This window comes from Dendrobates tinctorius, unplaced genomic scaffold, assembly GCF_039654945.1.
Source record: "Dendrobates tinctorius isolate UK_male_01 unplaced genomic scaffold, ASM3965494v1 ptg000126l, whole genome shotgun sequence".
In the NCBI taxonomy this organism is placed as follows: domain Eukaryota; kingdom Metazoa; phylum Chordata; class Amphibia; order Anura; family Dendrobatidae; genus Dendrobates; species Dendrobates tinctorius.
The window spans coordinates 7068311-7080951 of record NW_027361794.1 but is presented as its reverse complement, the minus strand read 5'-3'; the positions used below and the strand labels follow the sequence as shown (position 1 = coordinate 7080951).

The following is a 12641-nucleotide window of genomic DNA, read 5'->3' as shown; positions in this document are numbered from 1 at the left end:
ACATCCTCCCTATATACTTTCCTGTAAAATTCCAGAATTGCATCCACTCAGCTAGCTGTAGAGGGTAAATGGAGGCATTTAATCCCCTCCATTACAGATGATCAGTGGAGTGATGCAATGGAGGCACATACGGTGGTATCTCCAGCTGCAAATAAAAAGTTAATCCAATTATAAACTTCATCAATCCTATTTAACCCCAAGTAGGCTATATCAATTTGGCAGAAGGACAACTGATGAATGTCATAGATGTGGGGAAGTCGGTGCGGATTTCTGGCATCTCATTTGGAACTGTAGAATTATGAGAAGATATTGGAATGATGTAATAGCTACTTTGGAGAGGATAATTGGAATACCGATTGAATGTTGCCCAGAGTTATGTATTCTGGGTGTAGTGGATGAGGAAATGTGGACTCATTATGATCGAATATTCCTCCGGGAAGTTCTCTTCATGGCCAGAAAGGCGATAGCATTGAGATGGATGGGGGTGGGGGGGGGGAGTCTCCTTCAATTCGGCAGTGGAAGAAGTTAGTGAACGACACGATTCCATATGAAAATATGCTATATACAGTCATGGCCAAAAGTATTGACACCCCTGCAATTCTGTCAGATAATATTCAGTTTCTTCCTGAAAATGATTGCAAACACAAATTCTTTGGTATTATTATCTTCATTTAATTTGTCTTAAATGAAAAAACGCAAAAGAGAATGAAGCAAGAAGCAAAACATTGATCATTTCACACAAAACTCCAAAAATGGGCCGGACAAAAGTATTGGCACCCTCAGCCTAATACTTGGTTGCACAACCTTTAGCCAAAATAACTGCGACCGACTGCTTCCGGTAACCATCAATGAGTTTCTTACAATGCTCTGCTGGAATTTTAGACCATTCTTCTTTGGCAAACTACTCCAGGTCCCTGATATTTGAAGGGTGCCTTCTCCAAACTGCCATTTTTAGATCTCTCCGCAGGTGTTCTATGGGATTCAGGTCTGGACTCATTGCTGGCCACCTTAGAAGTCTCCAGTGCTTTCTCTCAAACCATTTTCTAGTGCTTTTTGAAGTGTGTTTTGGGTTATTGTCCTGCTGGAAGACCCATGACCTCTGAGGTAGACCCAGCTTTCTCACACTGGGCCCTAAATTATGCTGCAAAATTTGTTGGTAGTCTTCTGACTTCATAATGCCATGCACACGGTCAAGCAGTCCAGTGCCAGAGGCAGCAAAGCAACCCCAAAACATCAGGGAATCTCCGCCATGTTTGACTGTAGGGACCATGTACTTTTCTTTGAATGCCTCTTTTTTCTCCTGTAAACTCTATGTTGACGCTTTTGCCCTAAACGCTCTACTTTTGTCTCATCTGACCAAAGAACATTCTTCCAAAATGTTTTAGGCTTTTTCAGGTAAGTTTTGGCAAACTCCAGCCTGGCTTTTTTATGTCTCGGGGTAAGAAGTGGAGTCTTCCTGGGTCTCCTACCATACAGTCCCTTTTCATTCAGATGCCGACGGATAGTACGGGTTGACACCGTTGTACCCTCGGACTGCAGGGCAGCTTGAACTTGTTTGGATGTTAGTCGAGGTTCTTTATCCAACATCCGCACAATCTTGCGTTGAAATCTCTTGTCAATTTTTCTTTTCCGGCCACATCTAGGGAGGTTAGCCACAGTGCCATGGGCTTTAAACTTCTTGATGACACTGCGCACGGTAAACACAGGAACATTCAGGTCTTTGGAGATAGACTTGTAGCCTTGAGATTGCTCATGCTTCCTCACAATTTGGTTTCTCAAGTCCTCAGACAGTTCTTTGGTCTTCTTTCTTTTCTCCATGCTCAATGTGGTACACACAAGGACACAAGACAGAGGTTGAGTCAACTTTAATCCATGTCAGCTGGCAGCAAGTGTGATTTAGTTATCGCCAACACCTGTTAGGTGCCACAGGTAAGTTATAGGTGCTGTTAATTACACAAATTAGAGAAGCATCACATGATTTTTCAAACAGTGCCAATACTTTTGTCCACCCTCTTTGTTATGTTTGGTGTGGAATTATATCCAATTTGGCTTTAGGACAATTCTTTTTGTGTTTTTTCATTTAAGACAAATTAAATGAAGATAATAATACCAAAGAATTTGTGTTTGCAATCATTTTCAGGAAGAAACTGAGTATTATCTGACAGAATTGCAGGGGTGTCAATACTTTTGGCCATGACTGTAGGCATAGAGGATGCCCCCAGAAATTTCACAGGATTTGGGAAAGATGGTGTGACTCACCCTTAACACATCTGGCCCCTAGTGTTATAACCTCATTAATTTCGCGATATAACCCCTGAAGTATATCTTCTTCAATGTATGAAGGTGATGCTACGTGGGCTCTTGGGAATAAAAGTCTATTTTAATTTGAATAAATACAGACTCAAACTCTGACAAAGAACCTGTCAGTTTGATGATGCAATGCTTTATAGAAATGTTATACGTTATTTGTTTTGCTTGTTTATTCTATTATTGAAAGTATGCTTTCATATCTACCGTGGATGGTGATTATATGGCTGATCCAAATTCTATACTGGAATGTTATATGCTTGTTGTATTAATTTGTGGAATCTTTCAAGAGAGTTTAAAAAAAAAAAAGCAAGTTTGCTGTTGTGCCATATTACCGTATATACTTGATATAGAAGAGTTAATGGTTTGCTTTTATATCCCTTTAATTGCCTTTAAGACTTCAATTGCCTTTTGCCTATTATTGCTAGAATTATTCTTATGTAGACTATTAGTCTCTGTTTTCAAGGAGACTTTACTTGTTATCATATTTGTTCTCAATAGTCAGTAACAACATGTTCTGGGTACATTGTAAACATGTTGTAACCCTGAAGGTGATGGTGGAGGCCGCATGAGCTCCATCGAAATACATATTGTTGTAAATGGTATAAAAGATTGCCTTGCATTTCATTACGTCAGATAAAGTGATTTGACGACGGCTCGTGTGTGTTGAGTCTCTGTCTCCAAGCGCTTGTAAATTAAGGGTGAAAACTCCTAATCCGGCCTCACTGGTGATCTGGCATATCTGACGCTTGGTCAGAACAAAAAGCAGCTACGACATACTCGTGCATAAGCCGAGATTTTCAGCCAATCTTTTGGGGCTGAAAGTCCCCCTTTCGGCTTATACACGAGTCATATACCTGGAGGTCGGCGGGGGAGCTGGGGTGTCATGGATCATACTTGCCCCCTCTTGCACGGTTTCTGTAGCCCCCCGCTTCTCCACGGTCTCTCTTCCTGCCTTCGGCGGTCACGTGGTACCGCTCATTAAACTCATGAATATGCGCATATTCATGAGTGCAATGAGCAGTATCACGTGACCGCGGAAGGGAGACCGTGGAGAAATGGGGCTGCAGAGAGCGTGCCAGAAGGGGGAAAGTAGGGCGATATTCACCTGTCCCCCGGTCCATCGCTGCTGCTCACCGCTGTCTGCTGTGCCCTCTGTCTGTGACGTTTAGCCAGCAGAGGGCGCGGTGACAGTTAGTGCGTGCCATACCCTCTGCTGCCTGAACGTCACTGACAGACGACGTGGCAGACAGCAGTGAGCAGCGATGGACTGGGCGACAGGTGAATATCTCAGGTGCCGGGTCCTGAGCAGGAGAGGCGAGTATGGCATTTTCATTTTTTTTTTTTTGCAGCAGCATATGGGGGCATAATATATGGAGCATCATATGGGGGCATATTCTATGTGGCAGCATATGAGGGCATATTCTATGGAGCAGCATATGGGGCATATTCTATGGGGCAGCATATTCTCTGGGGCAGCATATGGGGGCATAGTCTATGGAGCAGCATATGGGGCCATAGTCTATGGAGCATCTTATTGGGGCATAATCTATGGAGCATGTTATGGGGGCATAATCTATGGAGCATCTTATGGGGGAATAATCTATGAAGCATCTTATGGGGGCATATTCTATGGAGAATATGTGGACATATTCTATGGGGCAGCATATGGGGGTATATTCTATGGAGCAGCATATGGGGGCATATTCTATGGGGCAGCATATGGGGGCACAGTCTATGGAGCAGCATATGGGGCATAGTCTATGGAGCATATTCTATGGGGCCAGCATATGGGGGCATATTCTATGGAGCAGCATATGGGGGCATATTCTATTGGGCAGTATATGGGGCTATATTCTATGGAGCGGCATATGGGGGCATAATATATGGAGCATCTCATATGGGCATATTCTATGGGGCAGCATATAGGGGCATAGTCTATGGAGCAGCATATGGGGCATATTCTATGAGGCAGCATATTGGGGCATATTCTATGGAGCAGCATATGGGGGAATAATATATGGAGCATCTTATGGAGGCATAATCTATGGAGCATCTTATGGGGGCATAATCTATGGAGCATTTTATGGGGCATAATATATGGAGCATTTTATGGGGCCCTAACCTTTATGGAGCATTATATGGGGTATATTATTCTATGGAGCATCTTATGGGGGCATTAATCTTTGTGCAGTATTATATGGGGTGTATTTTGTATGGAGCATCTTATGAGGCCCATCATGAACTGTATGGAGCATTATATGGGGCTCCTGATTCAATATGGATATTCAAAAATATTTAACCTACTGATGTCTCAATTAAGTTTACTTTTATTGGTATCTATTTTTATTTTTGAAATTTACCAGTAGCTGCTGCATTTTCCACCCTAGGCTTATACGCGAGCCAATAAGTTTTCTCAGTTTTCTGTGGCAAAATTAGGGGGGTCGGCTTATACATGGATCGGCTTATACACGAGTATATACAGTATATGGAAGAAAAGGGAGGGGGAAAGTAAAAAAGGATAGAAAGATTAAGAGCAAGGAGGAAGTACAGAAGTTAGATAGTAATATCTACATCTCAGCGTCTAAGAGGAATAGATTATGGATATATCGAACACAAGGAAACTGCGAAACAAGCAGATCCCAATGTAAGTCCATAACTGGGGTTGTCTTTACAGGCGTAAGTCAAACTTTCAGTCCTAGGGATCCTATTAGGGAGAACCATGGAATATATAGCGAGTAAAGTAATACAGCCAAATATTACAGTAATGTAACGTGAGCTCAACTTATATGTTGTACTAAGACCTTATATGAACTGAGATATTCTATATAGTGAGAGAGAGGAACATAAAACTCTATTAAACTATACGTAATTATATTCTTAAAGAAACAACCAAACATCTGCAAATTGTCTTTCTCATCAGGAAAGACAAGTTTCATTTCAGGAGCTCATATGATTGGCAGGTTCCTTTCCCATCTGGGTTCATCACCATCAAGTTTCTCATTTATTGAAAGTCTTCTGCAATGTGTTGGAATTCTTTGTGGCAATGGTGGAGCAGGTGGCCAGTCAGATATATGGATTCTGAGAATGTCCAGGGCATCACAGAATGTCCTCATGTCACTTGGATCTTTGAAAATGTACAGCTGGAATGTGTAGCCCCAGGAGTACATCAGGCCATTTTCCCGGAGGGTATTAAGTAGTGGTTTCAATACCTTTCTTTTAGAAAGTGTCATTCAGAAAGGATCTGTGAGCAATTTTATGCATTTTACAATGAAATCAAAAAGACCCAACTCTCTTGTTTTCCTCATAATGGGATCATTTACATTGAAAAATGTGTGACAGATAATGTCTATTGGACTTTCAGAATCTGAGCCATGATTGTCTAGTGTGCGGTGCGACCTATCGATCTACAGCTCCTTATCAATAGGATCACCAAGGATATTATTGAATAACGTGAGCAGTGTTTGCATTATCGCTTGTGTATTGATGCTTTCAGGTATACCCCTTATCCAGATATTATTGTGATTTTCTTTGTCATCAACCATATTATACAGACTGTTTATTTGCTGGCTGTGAAGATCCAGTGTTTGGTTATGACCATTTAGATGGTCCAGAACATGTACATCATCATCCTCTAATCTCTGTACCTTGTCAGTAAGCTGTGACAGGCTATAAGTGAGGGAACAGATTTCAGTTTTGTATGTGGTCTACAGCCTTTGTATACAGCTCTGGCAAAAATTAAGAGACAACTGCACAGTTTTATAAAACTCAGCTTCTCTACATGTCTGACAGCCATTCCATTCCAGTGTCAGTTGAATTCCAGCCAGAGTACACCTCATTCTACTTAATGTGCTTCTGATTAGTAGATCACCTGAACCAAATCTTATTTAACGAAGGAAAGTATAAAAATACCCTGCTGTGGTGTTCACAGTCCTCTTGCAATGGGACAAGCTGGATGGCAAAACAAGTGACAGTAATATTCCAAAAGTAATAGGAATGAAAAAATAACTTTTAACCATGCCAAAGGAGTTGAAAAGAAAAGTATTGAGTGAGGAAAATAAGTGCTCAATTCTGGGTTTACTAGCAGAGGGATACAATGAGCATCATGTTGCTTCCATTCTTATAATTTCTAAGACAGCAGTCCACTACAAGGTCAAGCAGCAGACATTGGGGACAACAAATCTACAGACCGGCAGAGGGTAAAGATGACTCTCCACTGACCGGGATGACCATCATCTTATTCGAATGTCACTCGGCAACCGCAGGATGACATCACGTGACCTACAAAAGGAATGGCAAATGGCAGCTGGGGTGAAGTTAACGGCCAGAACAGTTCGTAACAGGCTCCTAGAGGCAGGGCTCAAGTCATGCAAAGGTAGAAAAAAGCCTTTCATCAATGAGAAGCAAAGAAGAGCCAGGCTGAAGTTTGCCAAAGACCATAAGTATTGGACCATAGAGGACTAGAGTAAGGTAATCTTTTCTGATGAGTCTAATTTTCAGCTTTGCCCAACACCTGGTTGTCTAATGGTTAGACGGAGACCTGGAGAGGCGTACAAGCCACAGTGTCTTGCACCCACTGTGAAATTTGGTGGAGGATCGGTGATGATCTGGGGATGCTTCAGCAAGGTTGGAATTGGGCAGGTTAATCTTTGCGAAGGACGTATGAATCAAGATTATCCACATGCAAGGTTATACTTGAAAAACAGTTGATTCCTTCTGCTCAGGCAATGTTCCCCAACTCTGACGACTGGTTTTTCCAGCAGGACAATGCGCCATGCCCCACAGCTAGGTCAATCAATGTGTGGATGAAAGACCACCACATCAAATCCCTGTCATGGCCAGGCCAATCTCCAGCCCTGAACTCCATTGAAAACCTTTGGAATGTAATCAAGAGGAAGATGGATAGTCACAAGCCATCAAACAAAGAATTGCTTACATTTTTATACCCGAAGTGGCATAAGGTCACCCAAAAGCAGCGTGAAAGACTGGTGGAAAGCATGCCAAGACGCATGAAAGCAGTGATTAAACATCATGGTTATTCCACAAAATATTGATTTCTGAACTCTTCCTGAGTTAAAACATTAGTATTGTTGTTTCTAAATGATTATGAAATAGTTTTCTTAGCATTATTTGAGGTCTGCAAGCACTGCATTTTTTTGTTATTTTGACAATTTCTCATTTTGTGAAATTAAATACAAAATTTAGTGCTTGTAAATTCGAAGACATATTGTCAGTAGTTTATAGCATGAAAGAGCAATATACATTTTACTCAAAAATATACCTATAAAGAGAAAAATCAGACAAACTAAAAATTTTGCAGTGGTCTCTTCTTTTTTGTCATAGCTGTATATTGCTCCATGTCTTGTTTAGTAGTGGAGAGACGCAATATGAAATACAAATCAATTATGACGTTCCCCATATCAGAATCCCCTGTGCCTTGGGAGGAGGGGAGGAAAATTAATTTTTACTTTTAAAGCAAACATTGCTCAGTATGTGGGCTTCGGTGAGAACACAAGGAGATTTGTGGGGCTGTTTTCTTGTGAGACCAACATTAAGAAAGGAGAAATTGCAGGACTTACAGGCCTGAGCTGTCTTCCTTTATGTGGGTTAAGAGTGCTTCTTTTTCCAAGCTGAGGCAGTAATGGCACTGAAGTGCGAAGATGAGCCCTTGAAAAAGAAATGCGGGAACGCGAATCGCGACACCAATTGATAAGCACTGGCATGGAAGGAGACCATGGGTGTTTTTATTTTAAAGAGATTAAACATGAGTAATGTGAAGAAACAATTTTTCATGAAAACAACATTGTGAAGATGAAAAAGGCTTCTCCCGTGTGAATTCTCTGAAGTTTATTAAGAGTTTATTTCCATGTAAAACATTTCCCGCATTAAGAACATGAAAAAAGCTTCTCCCCTGTGTGACTGCTCTGATGGCTAAGTAGAGCTGATTTCTCCTCAAAACATTTTCCACATTGTGAACATGAAAAAGGCTTCTCCTCTGATGTGTGGGTTCTATGGTGGCTATCAAGATGTCCTTTCTTGTTAAAACATTTCCCACATTGTGAACATGAAACTGGCTTCTACCCTGTGCTGGTTTTATGATGTGTGATAAGACTTGATTTCTGGCTAAAACATTTACCACATTCTGAACATGAAAAAGGCTTCTCCTCTGTGTGGGTTCTATGGTGGCTATCAAGACCCGCTTTACTGTGAAAACATTTCCCACATTCTAAACAGGAAACTGGCTTCTCCCCGTGTGAGTTCTCTGATGTTTGGTAAGACCTGATTTACCTGTAAAACATTTCCCGCATTCTGAACATGAAAATGGCTTCTCCCCTGTGTGAGTTTTATGGTGGCTATCAAGATTTGCTTTCTTGTTAAAACATTTCCCACATTCTGAACAGGAAAATGGCTTCTCCCCTGTGTGGGTTTTCTGATGTGTGAAAAGACTTGATTTCTGGCTAAAACATTTTCCACATTCTGAACAGGAAAATGGCTTCTCACCTGTGTGAGTTTTATGGTGGCTATCCAGATTTGCTTTCTTCTTAAAACATTTCCCACATTCTGAACAGGAAAATGGTTTCTCCCCTGTGTGAGTTTTCTGATGTGTGATAAGATTTGATTTCTGGTTAAAACATTTTCCACATTCTGAACATGAAAATGGCTTCTCCCCTGTGTGAGTTTTCTGATGTGTGAAAAGACTTGATTTCTGGTTAAAACATTTTCCACATTCTGAACAGGAAAATGGCTTCTTCCCTGTATGATTTCTCTGATGTTTGATAAGACCCGATTTATTTGTAAAGCATTTTCCACATTCTAAACATGAAAAAGGCTTCTCCCCTGTGTGAGTTTTATGGTGGCTATCAAGATTTGCTTTCTTGTTAAAACATTTCCCACATTCTGAACAGGAAAATGGCTTCTCCCCTGTGTGGGTTTTCTGATGTGTGATAAGACTTGATTTCTGGCTAAAACATTTTCCACATTCTGAACAGGAAAATGGCTTCTCACCTGTGTGAGTTTTATGGTGACTATCAAGATTTGCTTTCTGGCTAAAACATTTTCCACATTCTGAACATGAAAATGGCTTCTCCCCTGTGTGAGTTTTCTGATGTGTGATAAGATTTCTTTTCTGCTTAAAACATTTTCCGCATTCTGAACATGAAAATGGCTTCTCCCCTGTGTGAGTTTTCTGATGTGTGATAAGATTTCTTTTCTGCTTAAAACATTTTCCACATTCTGAACATGAAAATGGCTTCTCCCCTGTGTGAGTTTTCTGATGTGTGATAAGATTTCTTTTCTGCTTAAAACATTTTCCGCATTCTGAACATGAAAAAGGCTTCTCCCCTGTGTGAGTTTTATGGTGGCTATCAAGATTTGCTTTCTGGCTAAAACATTTTCCACATTCTGAACATGAAAATGGCTTCTCACCTGTGTGAGTTCTCTGATGTTTAATAAAATTTGATTTATGGTTAAAACATTTCACACACTTGGAACAAGAAGATCTATTCTCTGTTGTGTGATTTTTTTGAAATGTAAGAAAAGACTTTTGGAGGGCAAAATTATTTACATATTCTGAATGTGAAAATGGCTTCTTTGCTTTATCAGTTTGTTTTTTAATGCTTATTTTGTGACTTAGATTTTCCTCAGGGATCGGTAATGAATCAGAAGACAGGACCTGTTTCAAAGGATCAGATGGTAGATCTTTGCTGCGAATGGATGATGTTATTGGTAGATCTGGAGTAATGTCATCCACTTCAATTGTATCCTGTGTAATCTCAAGATCATCTGATTTAAAAATTGAAGATGTCAGACGTCTCGCTGATCTCCTGGTACAGTCATCTGCCAAGAATAAAACCAAATTATTATTTTTTAATAAAATCCTTGAAATTTATATTTAACATTTCTACTTAAACTATCTGTAAACATGGAAGTTATGTTAAAAAAGTTTAATTATTCACTAAGACAATGACTATTCACAGTCTAATAGAAAACCTCAGAGCATGAACCAGTAGAGCGTGGTGTTTGACTGTTTGTTCATTCTACCTCCCAAATGTAGGTGAAAATAATAATAAAAACTTCTACTCATCTCACGAAAAAACAAGCCCCACTCAGATACATCATCTGCCAGAGGAAAAACAGAGGTTTCATCATTATTAGTGACTCAAAGCCTCTTATAAAGCAGCATGATTTCCATAAACCAATTCAGCAAAATCCGCTCTCCCAAAGTCAAATCTTTCCCTGACTTCTGAGCCTTGCAGTATGCCCAAACCACATTCAACATACATGTATTTGGCCTTACTATATTGAGAAGAACCCACTTAATTTATGGTGTGTCTCCTGGAGCACAATCTGGACACTATGTGATGGGTAATAAAATGGCAAATGTGCAATTTTCACTCTCCAACATCCACCAAGTGCTAATTTCCAGAAAGTGTCTGTGAAGTCAAAATAGTCACTACTCCTATAGATTAATTCCCTGAGGGTTATAATTTCCAAAATTGAGCCACTTTATTGTGTTTTCTACTGCTCTAGTTTTCTATTTTGTCATATTAGGACTTCTGTAAATGGTGTGTCACATTTTTTCTGTGATCTGCTCCTGCAACATCCGTTTCTGCCACCAGGCTCCGACTTATTCATTCTGCTGGTGATGCAGGAGACATTGCAACCAGAAACTCTGGGTGGCACAGGCTCTGTCCTTCCAATAAGATTTTGTTGTCTGGGACCTGTAGTACCATCCAGTCTAGCAATATGGGATTGTGTGGTGTCCAACTAAAGTAATCTGCTTCCTGCTTCCTATTCTTTTCATACAGGTATATAGCTCATTCAACTACTGCATAGATCCTGCATGTCTCCAGTCATTTCTATGCCATGTCAGCAAGCATAGCTAATGGTATCTAGTTTCTTCATCTTACTCTGCTTGTCTCTTAATGCTGTAAGGTCATGTAACTTTGTCAAAGAGGTTTATGATCCATGTAGGAGTGCAAATTGGTTTATTTGTCTCTCCATTTATTGTCTCCTGCTGTATTAAGTTAGTTGATTGCCAATGAGGCAAACTAGTGACAGATCTAAGAACTAGCCTACTATGTATTCAGACATAGCTTGGGGATGCATGTATGTAGGGGTGCATTTATGTACATTTTTCAAAGTACCTTGCAGTTATACATGGCAGTTAGATGGGGCAGGAGACAGGTAAGATAATTAAACAAACCTATTCCCAGTACATTTGGTATGCAACAAAAATTCACCATATGCATTTGCATTGTTTATATCCTGGTTGCTGCATTCACACACATCCACCATCCATGCATTAACTCTTTTTTTTAAACTGTTATTACTTTAACAAGGAGAAGGGGTACAAACAATTGCGGTATGTTCATGACATTAAACCATAATCCCACCAAATCACTAACATGACTTTGGTGTGCTTTGGTATTACTCTTGGGGGTCTCCTCTAGAATATTAAAAATAGCCCATTGTGGGGTAAGAGGGAACTCAAAACCACTCAATTGTTGTAACTCAGAGTGGATATCACGCTATAACTTTTGAATTTTAGGGCAACCCCACATATGATGGAAAATGTCAGTATTATGTAAACCCCATTTAACACATTGATAAGAATTTGTAGGAGACATTCTGGATTGGACGTACGGGGTAATATAAGCTCTATGTAATAATAATATGGCCATATCGGTATAACTCTTATGGAATAACTTTCCTTTGTGTCTCAGTAGCTTCTAATATATCTCCAACCCCTCCATATCCTTTATCCATCTCGCCGGACCCGAGGATTTAGCATCCCAAGACCATTCCTTCCGCAGAGTGGAATATATGGTGCTAGTTGACACCAAATGAGACCTACCTGTTCTGAAAAGAGTGTCCAATTTATTGCCTGTTCTCTCTCTCTGCTAGTCACAAACCTAAGAACCAGCCTACGTGCCTGCAGGAATAAGAACGGTCGTACTTCAAATACAGGATAACGGGACACCGCCTAGTCAAAAGTGATTGTAGAGAAACTATGGTCCAATAGATCCACCCCAAAAACTCACTTTTGTTGTGCCATAATTTCATAGATTTTAGGCGGTTTACCTTTCAAAAATAGTGGGTTACCTAGAAAAGGCTGAAATGGTGACAATCTACCTCCCAAATTACACAATTTCCTCCCTCTTCTCCAGGACAAAATAGTTTGCCAAAATATCGGATGATCTCTAATTTCATCAGGGAGTTCTTCATTAGTCAAATGTAACAAAGCCATTAAAGATATATGCAGATAAATCTGCCCCTCTAGATGAGTATTGGCGAAGTGGGATGTTCCCCGCATCCAATCTATTACATATCGC

The 12641-nt window shown here is 40.3% G+C and overlaps 1 protein-coding gene and 1 pseudogene across 4 annotated transcripts in view; both read right to left on the bottom strand.

Annotated features, from left to right (window-relative positions):
• LOC141047234 (uncharacterized) overlaps positions 1-12641 on the bottom strand; it is a 659661-nt gene that overhangs the window by 315121 nt on the left and 331899 nt on the right. The window lies entirely within an intron of this gene.
• Positions 8032-12641, bottom strand: part of LOC141047225 (uncharacterized) — a 358189-nt pseudogene continuing 353579 nt past the window's right edge.